Below are 18,552 nucleotides of genomic sequence, written 5' to 3' on the forward strand. Positions count from 1 at the left end.
CGAGCCTCCACTCCGCCCAGCAGTAACAGAAGGTACGGGAGGACCGTGTCCCCTCTGGCCCTCCTGGAACAGCGTCGTGGAGAAAGCTCAGTCGCTCACGGCCAGCAGACAGGCTCTGCCACCCTCAGAGCACCCTCGCAGACGTCAAGTCCAGGGTGCCACAGAAAAGCCCTGGGCGCGGCAGGAGCTGGGCGGGTGCAGAGCAAGCCGCAGGGAGGACGGTCCTGGGCCGCGTGGCGGAGGTGGAAGCAGCAGGGCTGGGCCCGGCGTGGGATTGGCCGCGCACGTCCGCGGAGTGAAGCGGGGAGGCCTGGGGGAGCGTGAGCACGGGGCAGGGCGGGGCAGGGCCAGGCAGTGAGGGCAAGGACCGCGGACGGAGTCAGCTCAGTGGACAGGCGGGGCGGCGGAGGGGGGCGAGGGGCCCAGGAGGACGGGCCCACCACCCCGCAGGACAACGCGGAGCCCAGGCCCTGGGTCACCATGAGGGTCAAGGTGTGACCTTCGTCCCTGACCAGGGAGAGGGAGCGACTGGGACTCTGAGGAGAGGCCTGAAGGCCGTCGGACTTGGCGGGTGCAGGAGCCTGCAGATCAAGGGCTGAGGGAGCCTCACAGGCGGAGCCGAGCCCATCCAGCCAGGATGCACGCACGGGCCTGGCCTCCTGCAGGTCACAAAGAGGAAAGCGTGAAAGTCACCCCGGGAGAGGTGCCCGGCCCAGGAGGGAGGGAGTCTGGCGGCAGAGGGCTCCTCGCCAGAGCAGGGAGGCAGGAGGGGTGACTCGCATCGCAGCCACCCGAGTGCAGAGCTGTCGGCTGCGAACGCCTGAAGGTGCCCTTCAAGGACGAAGGGAAACCGAGAGATGTTGTCGCCAGTGGACCTGCCAGGGAGCCCTCGAGGGCCCGAAGAGCACAGGGAAGGAGGCTGGGGCGCCCGGGGCACGGCGGGCACGTGCAGACCCAGTATGGACGCCGGTCAGCGCTCGCTCTTCCTCTCGAGTCTCCTACGTTACCCGTAACGGCAGAGAAAATTAGGAGTGGGCTGGATGTGGCCTGGACGCGCACGAGGAAATGCTGGGGCGGGAGGCCCGGGAGCAGCAGGGCCCCGCCGCACTGCAGGTAGCGCTCAGGGTGGGCCGCGTCTCCCCTCCGCAGCACCTACTGAGGGAGACCGCGGGGTGCCCACAAGACAGTGCAAGGTGCTACGGAGGCGTCAACTCCGAAATCTAAAACCTGTTCAGGGAACCCATAGGGTGGCAGGAAAAGCAACCCAGAGAGGGAGAGAGAGCAGAATTAAAACGAGACACGGCAGCCCTGAAGCTTCATCGTTACACTAATACCAATGATCTCAATATGCCATTTAAGGTACAGAGGATGCATTACAAAGCAGGATCCAAGAACTTTCCATCTTCAAAAAGCTTCAAATGCAATGATACAGGCAGACTGAGAGCAAAAGGACGGGAGAAGTGTATCACGCAAACATAAATCAAAGGAAAGCGGGAATGGCTGAATTAATATGAGACGAAGCAGACTTCAGACCAAAGAAAGCCACCAGAGATGGAGAGGGACATCATTATGTACCAGCAGCAGGGTCAATCCATCACCGAGACAGAAGGATCTGGAACTCGCACGCACTGGAAAGAGAGCTGCCCGAGGAAGGACTGGCGAGCATTGGCGGAGCCAGGGAAGGCCCACAGCTGGCCAGAGAATCAGCTCTCTTCTCCTTACAGCCATGGGACAGCGAGGCAGGAGACAGGCCACGGGGAGAAGACCCCGACGGAGCCACCAACCCAGAGACGCAGGGGACGTTCACAGGTGCCGCCGTTCCACCGCAGCCAAACACACAGGTCTCTCAAGGGTCCACCAGACACACCAAGATAGACCACGTCTCGCCATGCCAGGGACCTGAGCACAGGTCATGGGAACTGAAGCCACACAGGTGCTCTCTGGCCAACGCGGGGTCACACCAGGGAGGAGCACCAGAGGAGTAACAGGGAACCCCGGACACTTGGGACGCACTTCTAAAGAGCCCCTGGCCAGAGCGGCCTCGGGGAATTGAGACAGTGCTTCGAACAGAATGAGGGTGAGAGCGTCACTCGTGGGGCGTGGCTAACGCGGCACCATGAGAGAGATCGACGCGCAACGCGGATCCTGGGGAGAAAAGGCCTCGGAGCTTCCCCCTCAAGAACCTAACGATGGAAGAGCAAAATAGGCCCCTGGCAATTGAGCAGAAGGAAGGGGGTCGTAAAGATGAGAGCAGGAAAATAAGAGGGGCTGTAGGAGGACGTGCGGTCCCGGGACACGCTGGCATGAAGCCGGCCCACCCAAGCCCGCAGGTTCTCAGTGGCTGTGGGTCACCCGCAAGTTCATGTGCAAGAGCGAAGGCGCTGAAGCTGCCTCTCCAGCCCACTCGGCTTTCAAGCAGGTTTGATTGTGGCCAGATCCGTACAACAAAATCACTACTTTTTTGGTACTGGGGATGGAGCCCACAACAACTGACCCACTGAGCCATATCCTCAGCCCTTTGTATCTTTTTGAATTTTAATACACGACCTAGCTAAGTTGCTCAGGGCCTTGCTAAGTTGCTGAGGCTGGCTTTGAACTTGCATTCCTCCTGCCTCAGCCTCTCGAGCTGCTGGGATCCCAGGCGTGCGTCACTGTGCCCAGCTCCGTCTTAACCATTTTTAAGCTTAAAGGTCAGGAGTGCAAAGTTGTACGATTAATCTCCAAAACTGTTTTCCTCTTTCCAAGCTGAAACTTTGGTAACCTTTGTTCTACCTTTTGTCCCTATGGCTCTGATTACTAGCAACCTCTAACAAGGGGAATCCTGCAGTATTTGTGACCAGTTTATTTCACTTTGAATACTGTCCACAAGGTTCTTTCATGTTACCGCATGTGCCAGAATTCCCTCCCTTTTTAGGGCTGAATAATATTCCATTGTATGCAGACTGTACTTTCCTTTATCCATACATCTAATGACGGACAGATGGCTTCCATATTTTGACTGCTGGGAATAGCACTTTTGTGAGCATGCCTTGCCAATATCTCTTTGTGATTCTTTTTCAGTCATTTTGGTTATATAGCCAGAGTAGAATCCTTGGATCTATGGCAGTTCCATTTTAACCTTTAAGGAGTGGCCGAGCTGCTTTCCACACGATCCCCACGGGGCACCAGAGTTCCACCTTCCCCAAGGCGTCCCTGATACTCGCTCTCTGAGTTTTCGACAGCGGTCATCCTAGGGGCCTGAAGTAGCAGCTCCCTGTGGTTTTGCCTTGATTTCCCTGGTTGCTGGTATGAGGTGGTTCCTGTTCACTGGTGTGTCTTCTGGTGAAAATGTCGGTTCACGTCCTCTGCCCACCTCTCACTCAGCTTGCGCTTTGTTGCTTGAGTTGGAGGAGTTCTTTACATACTAAGGAGGGCGACCCTTCCCCAGATACGTGATTTGCGTGTATTTCCCCATCCCATGGGCTGCCTTCCGCTCGGCCGACTGTGCCTGTTGGTGTTTGCTCCCTGATTTGAAGAATTTTCGTGTAGCTGCTATAATCAAGACTGTGGTATTGGCAGACACCTAGAGAGATAAATGAAACCGAACAGAGAATCCATAATAGGCCCACATAAATATGTCAAACTCATTTTTGACAAAACTACAAGAGCAATTTAGTGGAAGAAGTAAACTCCTCGCATGAGATTGTGCCAGAACAGTTGTAGGTCTATAGGCAAAACAGAAAGCCAAGGAAACAAAGTGCCCCGTCCGATTCTCACATCTGACAACAGAAAAGAAGCTTGGGAAGGACCATGGGCTTAAACTTGAGATGTAAGACTATAAAACTTCCAGAAGAACATGGAAGCGTCTCCAGGGCCCAGAACGAGACAGAGTTCTGTCCTGATACTGAAACACAATCCACGGTAGGAAAAACGGATAAATTGAACCTCGTGAAAATCAGGAGCTTCTGCTTTGTGCAGGAACTTTGCGAGGACCTGAGAGGGACAGCAGCCTCGTGCGAGGAAGCGTTGGTAGCCAGGGACCCACCAGAACCCAGGCGCAGGGCAGGCGCGGACGCTCAGAAGGGAGCCTTGGACAGGCACGGAGCCGAGGCGGGAGCAGGGCGTCACGGCTGAGGAGCTGCGGTGTGACACCAGGGAAGGTGCTCAGCCCTCCTCGCCTCTGGGGACAGGCCAGTTGTAGACGGCGGCCTCCCTGCACACCTCCCACTGGCGGAAGTGGACAGTGGTGGCCACAGGAAGTGCTGGCGGGATGCAGTCCAGGAGACCACCTGACACCAGCAGCGACCTAAAGGTCCCGGCCTCTGGAAAACAGCCAGTTGGTTTCTCTACAAACCGAGCCTGTCACCACGACGGGCCCCCAGCTCCACTCCTGCGTGTGTCCACACTGCCCCCCTGCACGTCCGCACGCACAGCCCCCTTCACAGTCCACCCTCTCGGCCTCCCTGCACGTGGTTCCAGCTGCTCCTGTCATCCCAGCCCAAGCTGGAAACAGCCCACGCGGCCCTGGTGGGTGAGCCCCTGGACAGCTGTGGCACGTCCAGTCCCACCTGGAGGCCTGCTCAGCAACACAAAGGAACGAATGACGGCTGTGTGGCCACCCAGAGGACCCGCCGGGGATGGTAAGCGAGAGTGGTCAGTGTCCGGCAGGTGCGCACCTGGGATTCCACTGGGTGTGACATTGTAGAACTGACCGAGCTGTAGAGAGAGGGGCTGCTGGTGACCGCGGAGGTTAAGGAGCCAGGAATTAAGGCTGTAAAGGTGCCCTCCGAGGGGTCCCCAGGGAGACGGGTGGCCCGCGTTCTGAATAGCTGTTACCAGGTCCCAGGGTTACATTGCATTACCAGCCTTCCACCTTTGTAAGTTGTGGGCATGTTTTTGCAAGATGTCACTGTTGCAGGAAGCTTGGTAACAAGCCCGTGAGATCACTCTGCTGTTTCTACGATTTCATGTGAATTTGCATTTATCTTGAAATAAAAACAAGTTTAGTTAAAAAGGGAGGAATCGTGATCAGCATGGATATGAACCACAGCCTGTGGGAATGTCCCTGCGTAACAAGCTGCCCTAGGCTTGTCCAGCTGGGCCACAAACCTGCCCAGCCCATGGGGTTAAGACCTGTCGTGGGGGGCGGGCCCTGCTCTGCTGCGCCCATGGGCCTGTGGTCGGCACCCATCACCAGCTGGGCCTGGGCCAGGCTCCACCTCACGGGCCTCACGTGGCTCTGGGTGGCCTCGGGTCCCTGCCAGGGTAGAGGTCAGCTCCTGCCCTGGGAGCCTGGCACAGTGGCTGCCTCCACGTAGTGCCGAGTGGAAGGGTGTCCTCGGACCTCCCTGTGCCGCACAGGGTCCTCCTTAGAAGCCAGCTGGACCCAGCCTCGTCCAGGAGGACAGCTCTGCAGGAGGCAGCGGGCGTGAGGGCCTCCAGGACGGTGCCCACCACTGCCCACACACACACCACACACACACCTGCTTATACGCGTGTTCGCCACCCACGATACACACGTGCACACACCCTGTGCACACACAACATAGACACTGCACTCACACACTCTCCCATCAAATGACACACACCATGTGCACGCCACACACATGCCACGTGCCCTCCACGCCACCCACACACAGGCGACACACACTCGCAGCCCGTCCCCGCACGCGCACCCCACAGCCGTGCCACACACACAGGCTCGGGCTCCCAGGAGCGGGACCCAGAGGAGGGAGGCGGAGCAGCGCCTTCGCGGATGATGCCGTCAGCTGCGGCGTCGGCAGAGGCCCGCGGGTCCGTCCCAGGAGGCCCAGCCGGGTGCCCGGGTTATTTCCTGAGTTCAAGTCATGCAACAAAGGCCTCCTCTTCCTGGGTCTGAACCACTGAGCACGTGTCTCCTTAGGAAGGAGTGGCAGGAACGGGCACGGCGCTGGCCCTGGCGCGAGGGCAGGGCTGTGGCCCCCAGAACATCACGGGGTCTGCAAAGACCCATCTCGACGGTCAACTGATCTGACCCGCGGCGAGGAGAGCCGGCAGGGACACGGCCGAGCCATCAGTGGAACAGGAAGGAGAGCGAGGAGGGATGCGGGTCCAGTCCTGGGGAGCTGGGGAGAACCCTGCAGGGAGGCGCCGCTGGCCAGGGGGCTGGGGCAGCCCTGAGGCCGGGAACGTAGGTTAGGGTTGCACATGACATCCACACATCCTCCTGTGTGCTTCAAGTCGTCTTGGATTTCTCATGGACCCAGCGCCACGTAAACGCCGTGCAGGTAGTTGCTACTCTGGGTTCTTTAGGGAATAATGACGGGCCGAATGTCTGGAATGTTCCAGCTGGATGCAGTGTCCTTGAATATTTCCGCTATGTGTTTGGCGGAATCTGTGGGCATGGAGCCAGTGGATATGAGACTGGCTATCAGCTGCTGTTGGGGTGTGGCTGCCGATGCCCAGCGACGGTCGTGCGGGTGCCCGCGGGTGACAGTGAATGAGGAGCCGGGAGGCTGCGTGTAGGGACCAGGACACTTGGCATGATGCACAGGGGCTGCTGAGGTGCCAGCAACAGGGCCAGGGGGAGCTTCTCCACGGAAAAACACAGCGGCAGCTTAGTAGTGCTGACACCCTGGTTCCCAGCTGGGGCTCTGAATCCAGTTACCACTGACCACAGCCAGGGCTTCCCGAGTGACGGTCAGAGGGCAGCACAGAATGAGCCCAGGTGTTCCACCCCTGATGGCAAGGAAGCTGTGTCAGTTCTGGGCCACGGGAAAGGCTCAGACCAGGGCGGCTTCCAGGTCTGGCTGGGCGTGTCCTCCAGGTCCACTGTGGTGTTGTCGCACGGGTCAGAACCTCACTCTTTCATGGTCGAGTAGTACTCCACTGTGTGGCTAGGCCAGCTTTGTCCAGGCCTCTGTTGGTGGGCGGGCGGCTGCCTCCACCTTTCGGCGACTGTGCCTAATGCTGCTGTGAACAAGCTTTGTCTGAGTTGCTCCAAAGTTTCTGGAACTAGATGGTGAGATGGGAATGACACGGTGGATGTGCTTCAGGCACTGAACAGCACCCTGTAAAACAGCAGCAGGTCTCATGTCGCGTGTGTTTTGCTGCAGTTAGCGAAACCCTGAAGGCAGGGGAGAGAGCGGGAGGGAGAGAGCGGCGAGGGAGGGGCTGGCAGTCAGCAGCGGACTGATGAGCCTCAGCAGATGCCACCCTTAAGAACGTGCAGGCCCTCGAGCGCAGAGTGGAACCAACTGGCCACCGCTGGACGCTGTCGGGGAAATCACTCACCGATTCTCTTCTCGTTGTTTTGGAAACTGATCAAGGGAAAGAAGTAATTGTGCCTGCTTGGCACATGAGACTGCTCGCCGGGCCTGCGACCCTGGCGCACGCGCAGCCCGGGTCAAAACCCCTGACCTGGTGTGACCAGTCCACCTGAGACTCCCACCTGCAGAACTGAGCATCCCGGTCCAGGACCGTGTGAGCTCCAGGCCAGGAGGAGCGGGACCGGAGAAGCCCCATCTTCCTTCCCAGGGGCACTGAAGAAGGGGGAGGGAGGAGGGAGAGGCTGGAGACGGGGCAGAAACAGAGGTTTTAGGGAAAAAAACAAACCAAACCAAACGAGACCCCCAAAACCAGCCCTGAAAGTGTGATTCTGAATCCAACTAACAAAATTAAAAACTTGGAGCAAAGCGTGAGTGTTTTTTGGCATTTGACCATGTTGTGGATGTGCCTGCGCCAGACTCTTCTCTCGGAGACGCGAACCAGAACAGTCACAGATAAAGGTTCCTAGGTTGGATATGAAAGGGGTGTTCGAGGATCGCTGGCTTCAGGAAGGAAGAGAAGGACGAGGAGACAGGGAGGGAGGGAGGACAGAGGAAGGAGCTGCCCTCCCAGCAGTATCTGCGCTGGCCAGAGCTTGCTGGGCACCGCGGCTTCCGAGTGAGTTTCCAGGCGCCCGCACTCAGAGCCCTGGACTCTGCTCTGGAAACCTCTGCCTGGTCACAGGAGGAAGGAGGCCCGTGTCTGGCCTTCTGGAGAGAGGCTGGAGAGCTCAGCAGAGTGGTGTGTGTTCTGCTGGCGTTTCAAACGCCGTGTTTCTGAGGCCCAGCTTCTGGGCCGGCTCTGGTACAGGTGACTCCTCTCCACCAGGCGTGGGCACCTGGGACAGCAGGCACCACAGAGGCACAGGCAGACTCAAGAGCAAGCCCTGCTCCTTCCCAGCTTGCTGTGTGATCCCAGGCAGCATACTTCCCCTCTCTGAGCCTCACCTCCTCACTGTATGGCAGAGATAATGATGGTGGCCCAGGAACACGTCTGCTGTGGATGGCCCCCTCCTTCGCAGGCCCCTGGCCCTGTCCCCACAGGCCCCTGTTCCTGCCCCTGCAGGCCTCCCTGCCTGTAGTTGGCTGGGCTCTGTCTGGGCTTCTTGTCTCCCAGGAGTGCCGACTCCATCTCTCGGTGGTAATACATGTCTTCACATTTTGCTTCTTTGCAGGAATTTTTATAAGAAATTGAACCCAGCAGCTCAGAAGACTGAGGGAGGAGGGTCGCGTGTTCAAAGCCAGGTTCTGCAACCCAGGGAGGACCTGAGTGACTTAGTTAGACCCAGTCTCAAAATAAAAAATAAAAGTAGCATAAAAAGGGCTGGGGATGTGGTCAGGGATTGAGCACCCCTGGGTTCATACTCTGTAACTGAAAAGAAAAAAAGAAACAAACAAACAAACAAACAAAAGAAGAAAGAAATTGGATAAACCATTGGGCCTCCACAGTGGGCGTCCACGGAAGTCCAAGACTGCACGGAAGGCCACAGGAGGAGCAGGGCAAGCCGGAGGCCTGTCCAGAGGTAGAAGAGGTCGGGCCACTACAGCCCAGGGGCGAGGATGCCAACAGAAAGGCTAGTCTGTGGGGACATCACCCAAAGGCCGTGGTGACGAGTGCTTGGGAGAATCGCTATGATTTGCAATTCGGAGGCCACGGGGCCCTCTTGACAGTGAGCCCAGTGGGACGGGCAGATGAGGACGTGCAGGATGGAGTGGGGTGGACTCAGGGAGGAGAGTAGCCCAGGGAGTCGGGCAGGCCGGGGAAGGAGGAGCGCTGGCCAGCTTGTCCAGCGGTGGGTGGTCAGTCGGTCAGTCTGTCTGCCATCTGCTGTCTGTCTTCCTATCTATCCATCTATCCACCTATCTGTCATCCACCTATTTATCATCTAGCTATCTCCTTTCATAACTGTCAGTCAATCATCTTCCTCTATTAAGCTGGAACATCTGGAAAGGATCAAAGATCCTGCCTCCACCCAGCCAGAGGACGCAGCGTGGGAATCCAGCGTGCGGTCACTGCGGGACGTCTGAACGAGAGTCCCCTCCCGCCAGGGAGCAGTGTGTCATCTCAGGCAAGCACCTGCTGCTCACGGGGAGGCTGCTCACGGGGAGGCTGCCCACGGGGAGGCTGCTCACGGGGAGGCTGCCCACGGGTGCTGGGCCAGGGCCGGCACCGCAGAGGCCTGCTGAGGTGTCGGCCCTTAGCTGGAGTGACGAGTGTGCACCTGCTCCACACATTTGGGGTGGGAGTTGGGAGGGACCCTGAAGTCTGTCCCTCTGTGGCCTGTGGGTGGCAGAACAGCCAGAGCTGAGGATAGTTAGTGGCTTGTGGCGACTCAGAGGAGGCTGGCTGGCACCTCACCTCAGAGGGCAGGGCCTGGAGGCGCTGGACCACAGCCTCTCTGTCGAGGCTGCTTCCTGTCCCGCTGGGTCCCCCAGAGAGCGGGGGCTGCTCTTGTGACGGGCGGGAGGGGACCCTGGTGGGTCTCACACACCAGAGAGCCGCTGCAGAATGCTACGTGGGGAGGGGGGCCTGGTGCTTAAGAGGAGCCGGGCTGAACGGGGGCCTCAGAAGCAGCCTGCGCTGGGGCCAGGCCTGAACTCGGGGAGTGAGGGTCGCTGCTCCGTGTCCGCCGTCCTGTCCCCACCCTCAGTGTGTGGATGTCCTCCTTCCGCGGTAGGGAGGGTCTTGGAAGTCGGTTTCTGCTGCTCTGGGGTCTTCATCTGGCAGTGCTGCATTCTGTTTCCCAGCCTCTGAGGAGACATTCCTGCCAACGCTTCCGCGACCTGTCCCCTGCGTCTGCAGCCAGAGCTGGGAGAAGGTGGGGTGACTGGGGCGGGAGTTCAGACCCGGCTTGCTGGCTGGGGGCTGGGGTGCTGCTCTCTGGACCTGGAGTCCTCCGTTTTTGCGAGGCCAGCTTGCCACACCCTTCCTGCCGGATCTGGGCTCAGCCTTGCAGTGTGTGTGGTTCTTCGTGACCGGCTCCCTGTAAGGCAGGTGCTTACGCTGCCACTGTTTGCAATGCGGCAGGGCCCGAGCCACGCTGTCACTGTCCTCGTCATCGTCACCCCTGTCCCGGGCAGCACGGCTGGGTTCCAGCCCAGCGCGTACGTCGGGGCCTGCACTGTCAGAACTACAATGCTTCACTGTGTTTGTGCGCTGTGGTCCCTGCACGATGCCTGGCACCTGGGGATGCTCCATGTGCTTCCTGAAACGAGTTGTCAAGATGAAGTCGGATCCCAGGTGCACTAACGAGCCTGGCACGGAGGCCCGCAGTGGAGTTGGACAGATGCACCTATGCAGAGTGGCTGTCGGGCTAATGGCACACTCCCCGGAGCCCCCTTGGCTTCCTCCTCCGACCATAGCTCTGCACTCTGGCTGCTTCTATGGAGCAAGGGAGCATGGGATTGACAGGACCTGTCCATCACCCATCCCGCAGTGCCTCTCGGGGATGCTTGTCTCCCGTCTTTCCAAGGGAGCCGGCCGCACGGAAGAGCGATCTGCTTGCAGACTGTCCAGCTCCGTGTCAGAGACAGCCTGGGCAGTGGCGCATGCTCCTCCCCTCCCGGGTGGCCACAGCAGCCCCAGGGCCTGGTGCAGCCAGGATGGAGCTGGGAGGAGGACACTGAGGGTGTCTCAAGCAGAACCCGCAAGGCACAGAGGCTGGGAGAGCCTGTCGGGCAGCCCCTGCCTTTGACGGGGGCTTCAAGACCACAGCAAAGTGACAGTGAAGCTGCCTGGGGGTTTTCCTACTGTCAGCAGGGCCCCCCAGGAACATGCAGGCCTGGGCTGGGTGGACGCTCTCTCTCCCTGAGGGCCGATGGGGCATTTTGGAAAGTGGGCGGTGAACACTAGGTGGGGCCAGGGTGGGGTGAACTTCAGGATGAATCACTGCAAGCCCTACTGGACGTCATCTGGGGCATAGTGACCTTAACCTCTGTGCCCTTCTGAGCATTGGTAAAGGTAAAGGCCACCGTGGGTGCTGCTGGAAACAGGAAGTGTGATACGGCTCAGGCAGCGTGGCGGATTGCAGGTTCCCTTCCTTTCAGCCAGCCGGGCAGTCTGTCCTCACCGTGGCCAGCTCCAGGGTTTGCCTTGGCCATCTTGGCACAGCATCCTGCACCACACCTGGCAGATATACCCCAACATGAGCCTCAGAGCAACCTACGGACGGGCACTGGAATGTCCATCCCGGTCAGGGACTCACCCACATGGAGCATCTACACTGAGTCCTGCTGGGTGTCAGGGGCTGCCATGGGTGAGGGGACTTGAGAGCAAGGCCAGGCCTGTCCCTGGGGAGCTTCCAACCCAGCTGAAGCTGGGGAGGAGGGAAAAAGTGAACAAATAAGTAGACAAGTGTTTACCTGGCCGGGCTCACACTGTGACCAACGAGAAGGAGACCTGCCTTCTGCTCAGGAGCGGGGAAGCTCCTCAGGAAAGCGCTCTCCAGTGAGAGCTGGCAGAGTGAGGAGCAGCCGGCAAGTGCCAGCCAGCCCCGGAGAGGGGAGGCAGCCAAGCCCTTGTAGAAGGAAGAGCCTCCAGGCCTCACGGTCGGGGTGGCGGGTCCCTGATCAGGGAAAGGGTGATCAGGAGCTGGGGCCATGTTTGCAGTATGTGGAGGAGGGAAGGGGTGTGGTCAGAAGGAAACGCAGAGGACGGCCAGGCCTCGAGGGGCCTTGGAGCCTGCACTGTGCGGGACTGGACGTGGCCTGTGTTGGCCACCCACTGGAGGTTTTAAGCACAGAAGCCATGTGTCGGTGGAGGACAGCGGGCAGCAGGTGGAGCACAGGATGGTGGCCAGTCAGGAGGCTCTGCAGGGTCCACTGGCAGATAGACCCCAGCATGAGCCTCAGAGCAACCTAAGGACGGGTGGGGAGGGGGTCTGAGGCGGCTCAGGTGGTGGGGCTGCAGCTGGCAGAAGCTGGTGGGTCTTGAATTCAGGGCTTGGGGAAGAGTGGAACATTCCCGGCACTTCTGAGGCCAGGGCAGTTTGTGTTCTGCGGACAACTGGGTCCAGAGCAGGGTCGTCCCCAAAGGTGAAGAAGGAAGCGAGGCCTGCTCGGGTGGTGGAGGTGTTGTAAAGAGGGAAGCTGGAGAGGGAAGCTGGGGAGGCGCTTGATGGCCAATCCAGGGGTTTGCTGAACGTGGTGTGCAGGATCCAAGGCAGTGGCAGGGTCAGGCCAACTCCGACGTCATGGGCTCTGGGGCCTGTCGGATGCTACCTGGTCAGTTGGAGGTAGAGTGTCAACAGGGGCCTAGGGTCCTCTGGCCCAGAGCCCCAGGTTTCCTAAAAACACACTCCTCCTGAATTAGGCTCACAGCGTGCCTGCACCAAGACCAGCCCTCTGAGCACCTCTCAGGAGCCAAGGGCCAACCGAAGATTGGGAAGTGCCCGCTCCGGGCTGTGCATGAAGCAAACAGCCCGTGTGATCCAGACAAGGTCCCAGACAAAGGTAGGGCCTCACAGGTGCATCATGGCAGGTGGCCTTGTGAAGGGAAGACACTGAGAGGGCAGGAAGAACACAAAGCAGGAGGAAGCTTCTCAGGGCTTTGATCTGGCTGCTAGGTTCCCATTAGAGCAGTCCACGATTTTGAGGCAATTTAGCACATTAAGGAATGAGATGATGTGAGAAAGAGAACTAGGGAGTTTCAGACATCTGGGCTCAATATTACAATTTATAGCTCTTTGGTTTAGAAAAAAATCATTTTAACTTCTCTAAATCATATTTGAAAATCAATAAAAAGAATCCAGTGCTTAAGATGCACGTTGACTGCAAGGATACATAAAAAATTCTGAGCATATATTTGGACATCCAACTGCTGATTAGCAAATAGTTAAGATAGTAATGAAGGTATGAAGGTCATATGGTCATGATGGCAATAGTGATGGTGTGGTGATGATGGTGGTGATGGTGGTGATGGTGGTGATGCTGGTGATGGTGGTGGTGGTGCTGGTGGTGGTGGTGATGATGGTGGTGATGGTGGTGGTGGTGATGGTGGTGGTGGTGGTGGTGGTGGTGATGGTGGTGGTGGTGGTGGTGATGGTGGTGATGGTGATGGTAATGATGGTGGTGATGGTGATGATGATGGTGATGATGATGGTGATGATGATGGTGATGATGATGGTGGTGATGGTGGTGATGGTGGTGATGGTGAAGGTGGTGATGGTGATGATGGTGATGATGGTGATGATGGTGGTGGTGGTGATGATGATGGTGATGATGGTGATGATGGTGGTGGTGATGGTGATGGTGGTGATGATGGTGATGATGGTGATGGTGATGGTGGTGATGATGGTGGTGGTGATGGTGGTGATGGTGGTGATGATGGTGATGGTGATGGTGGTGATGGTGATGGTGGTGATGATGGTGGTGGTGATGGTGGTGGTGGTGGTGGTGGTGGTGGTGATAAAGGTGATGAAATTAATCAAATGCTACTTAGGAAGTGTATCTTATCCCTAGGAAAACAATGCAGTGGTTATCAGGTTTCAAAAGTGCCTGTGCTTCTTACTGTCTCATGTAAAGAGTGCTTGCACTTACCCGTGCTAATGTTATTTTGAGTGTGAACAGTCTACTTGATAGCAAACATCTTGCAAGAAGCTGAAAATGCCGTCAAACAATGAGACGCGTTCGATTTGCAGATGTTGTGAAAATCTACCCACGAAGTTAGGGATACATCAAGGCTGTTTTTTCAGTTTTCATTCTGTCGTTTGGCATCAGACTGAATTGGGCACCATAATAATAGCTATTGAGAGGTTTGAATGTGTACCAGACACTTGAAAAGAATTCAAAGAGAATGGCATATTGTTGCTGGAATCTGATACATTAAGGAAAAATGGAGGCCGGCAGCCGCGTCTGCAGGAAGCTGAGTGGTGCCCGGAGGAAGCGCAGCCCGCCCGCGTGGCTCAGCGTCTGTTCTGTACACAACTTAGGTGCGATGCCGTCTAAAAATAGGCCTGCTCCGGCGGCTGGCAGGGGAATAGCTGTTGGACTCTCAGCTGTTGCAGCTACAAAAAGCAATATGCTGTTCTGGAAAAGTACGAGACCAGGGTGTTGTTCTGCCAGCATCGCTTCAAATTGTCCTCCCGGAACACACAGAGCTGCCCTTCCTCCCTCCTGACCAGGCAGAGCTGTCCGCAGACCAGGACTGCGGCCCCACCTGCAAGGACCATAAGCACATGGACCTGAGTGCAGGCGTTGGCTGGGCGCTCACATGTGCACAGGCATGCACACACACACACACACACACACACACACACAAACACACACACTCATACATACACACACACACACACACGCACTCACACACACACAAACACACACACTCACACACACACACTCAGACACACACACGCACGCACTCACACACACTCAGACACACACACACACACACACTCATACATACACACACACACGCACTCACACACACACAAACACACACACTCAGACACACACTCACACACGCATGCACTCACACACACTCAGACACACACACACTCAGACACACACACACACTCACACACACTCACACCTAGATAAGCGAAAGCACCTCCTGTAATATTCTGGCTCATTTGTTCAGAATACCCCGGTAATTGGGACGAACCTGTGATGATCTCTGGTGATTCCTGTTTTGCCAAAGTTATTTTGAATTACAATTAAAAAGTGTATGCATACTTTTTTGATATACTTTTTCAGAGAAAAACTTAAATGAGAAATCCTTTAAACTCTTGAAAATAAGAATCAAACTTACGTGCTTAAATAAGCTGTAAGTCAAGCTGAGAAAAGTGCTAGACATTAAATAAAACCAATAGATGTTTGATTAGTTAATAAATTACCATCACCACCACCATTATCATCATCTCCATCATCTCCACCATCACCATCAGCATCTTCTCTCTCTAAGCCAAAGCAAGCGTGTTCACAGAGGTGACTGGATATCCTGAACCGAGTGCAGATGTAGGCAGTCTACATCCTGGGGCCCCGTAGAGGAGCCGCTCATTACGTCTCTGGAGCTCAGAGTGAGCCAGGCCACGTGAATGAGCAGGAAGGGGCGCTGGGAGCCCGTGTGCCTGCCACCTGCTAGGTTGGGAAGCAAGGTGTGGCTGATTGGCTGGCCGGGTGGTCTATGGGGAGCCTTAATTGTCCTGGAGTTTGGGGATAGAGGGGGGAGGAGCTGGGTCTGTGGATCATTTAGCTCTTCAATCACCTCGATGCAAAACAAACCTTTTCTCTGATTTTTTCTAATGGTGGGCTGAGGCAGGCCGCTGACCTGCTCCTGCACAGTTAGGTTAGACAAAGCTGAGAGTAACGTCCAGTTCCCTGGAAACCGAGCCTGCACAGAGTACGCAGATGAGACTTCGTGGTGGGCCTGGCCAGGGGGAGGAGAGGGGCAGACCACCTGTGAGCTGAGTCCAGGTAAACCGGACAGCCCCTGTGGGTGGCTGGCTTGCCGAGGACTCTCCTGGCGATTCACCCAAAGCCCCTCATCCTGGCAATCGTGCATCCCAAGCGAGCCAGGCTGGGGTCAGCAGGACCCCTGCCCTCCAGCTGCCTGACCAGGCCCACTCAGCCGCACTCAGGAGGGACAACGGGAGAGTGGCTGCCATGTCCGAGTTGGGGTTACTGCATGCTGTGGAGTCTGGCTGGCAAGCGTGGTGTGGGAGGCAGACCCGGGGAGAGGTTCAGGCTGAGGGTGCGGGGCAGACAGGCGTGGAGGCAGGCAGTGCCCGGCAGCTGCGTGGCACAGGACAGGGCTGTGTGAGGAGCTGCTGAGTCAACACAAAGGGAAGCCCTGGGTCCTCGAGCAATTTGGTGTCTGTGGACTGACGAGTAAATGGCCTGGGGCCACCACAGCTTGGGGCGGGCTGCGAGGAGAGGCCGGCTCTCAGCTCGCCCACCTGTGAAACAGCGCGGTGCCCCTCAGCCTCCGCTGTTAGCCGCCATAGACCCACTGTGAGTTGCATGTGCCCCAACTCCATCGTTGGAGGCCACGGCCTGCCTGCGGGCCTGGTTGGGGCCTGCACCACACACTGCAGCCCAGGAAACCGTCCGGCCTGGGACCTCGGGTGGCTTCTGCCCAGCACGCCTCCCTCACCCAATGAGAACTGGAAACTGTGCCCTGAGCCGGGAGCCCATCTGTGTGGGCATGGCCCCCAGCACTGCCCAGGTGGCGTGTGTGTGCTCTGCACGGCCATCATGTGGCACCCCCTGCTCTTCCAGAGCAGCCAGGAGTGTCCTCGACCCTCTCCCACTGACGAGCCACAAGGGAGTCTTCACGCTCCCCTTGCTGTGCACCTGTGGGGACCGCGCCTCCTCTGAGCACACACGGCAGAAGTTCCTGCCGAGGCTGAACCTGCTGAGGGGGCCCGTCGCTCCCCTGCCCCTCAAGGAGCATCTGAGCTGGAGGTGGAAGCAGATGCCCGGAGGGAGCCGGGCTAAGGACTCGCGCAAGGGGACACGCCTGGACGTCGGGACCCACCGAGAAGCGAGGCGGAGTCACAGAGAGTGGAAACACCCTGCTCACTGATGACGCCATTTGGAGCCCGTGGCTTCCGCTACAGGGAGTCCCCGCGGTGGGAAGCTCTGGGCGTCCCTCTGGAGTCGGCTTCTGGAGTCTCCGGAGCAAGCAGAAGAGACAGTGGACAGGCACCCACACCCAGAGGCCACCAAGGCAGGAGACTCAAAAGAGGCCAGATGGTTGGGGTTTGGATGCTCTCCTCATGGGGGAGGACTTGGGAGCTGTAAGAAATTGGGGGGGGGGGAGTAGAAATAAGTTTTAGGAGCATCAAATGGTCCCAGGAAGACCCAAAGCCTGGGATGAAGCTCCCGGCTCTGGTGTGCGGTGGGCTCAGCCTCTGCTCCAGAGTGAAGCCTTCTGGGCTCTGTGAGCTCAGTTGGGGACCGAGGACAAAATGTTCCCTCTTTGAAGCACCTGGTCTTAGGTTACTAGGGGACCCCAAAGGGACCCTGCACCTCAGAAGAGAATCAGAGAGGCCCAAGAGACAGGAGGGGTCAGCTCAGAGGGGCCACGTTCCTGAGGCTGTTTCTCCAGCTCAGCCTGGTGAAGAGCCGCCCTTTGGAGGTTGTACTCTGAGCCCAGCACTGGTCAAGGTCACTGTCACACACCAGATGCTTGTGCCCTTCCACACTCCCCTGTTGAAGCCCCTGCCCAGTGCTATGAGATTTGGAGAGGTGGCCTCTAGAGGCGGTTGGGTTAGTAGAGGCCAAGAGGATGCGTTTGCCATGAGACTGGCAACCTGTGGGAACAGGAACACGCCAGGACTCTGCTCTCTCCATGGCAGGACAGCGAGGAGGGGCGCCTGCCACCCACGTGTCGTCAGATGGACCTTCATCTGAGACCTCCGCCTCCAGAGCTGTGAGAAGTAACTTTCTGAGGCTGAATCTGCCCCGTCTGTGGGCTTTGGTTGTTTCAGCCCAGCGGAGCAAACATTCATCCACCCAGCGACCAGGAGCCACCCATGCCCAGGTTTGCAGAGGGGCAGAGGGACCTGAGTTCTGCAGGGGGCAGGGTCCAGGGTACGGGGCAGGGCAGCCAGCATCCACATGCCAGACACAAGGCCCTCGTCCACCTGGTGCAGGGACGCAGAGGGAGGCCAGCAGGGGACAGAGGGAGCTCCTCTGCGTGGAAGGAGCCGGGTGAGGAGGAGGGCCTTCCTCAGCCTGGCGCCCTGTCAGGAAGGCTCCAGAAAACGTCTGCGTTCGCCTGCTCGCTAGGCTGCCCTCGTAGGAAGGCGGCTGGGTTGGAGGCAGGGCCTCCTGCGGGCAGCCCTAGCCCACCCTGCTCAGCTCCAAGACTCAGGCCAGGCTCTCCCTGCAGGGACTGGAACGGATGCGGGCGGTCACTCCCCGAGCGTCCTCCCCGCGCCCTCGGACCAACGCCCCCTTCCCTCGTCTCCTAAGGGGCTCTGCTACCTTCTCCTCCGTCACAGGCCCCGCGTGGCTCGTGGAGGACAGCCGTGTCTATTGGGCGGCCTCCCTCAGAGGACTGGCCCAGGCTAAAGGCACCCGACCTGCGGCTGGGGAGCCAGCTTTAGTTCCACTGACTGGCTTTACCAGCCTCCCTCCCCATACCTGGGGCCAGCTCCTCTGTCCCTCCCTGTTATGGTGTGTCCTGCGGCTCACCAGCTCCCTCACACCATCCTCTGCCTTCCACCTGACGGCAGGGGACAGGTGCCAACGGAGGCCTTTGACAGGTGTGCCGACCTGCCGCCAGGCCCTCCTGGGAGAGTGCTCCACCTCTGGGCGTCCCTTC

This window comes from Sciurus carolinensis, chromosome 4, assembly GCF_902686445.1.
Source record: "Sciurus carolinensis chromosome 4, mSciCar1.2, whole genome shotgun sequence".
Classification (NCBI taxonomy): Eukaryota; Metazoa; Chordata; class Mammalia; order Rodentia; family Sciuridae; genus Sciurus; species Sciurus carolinensis.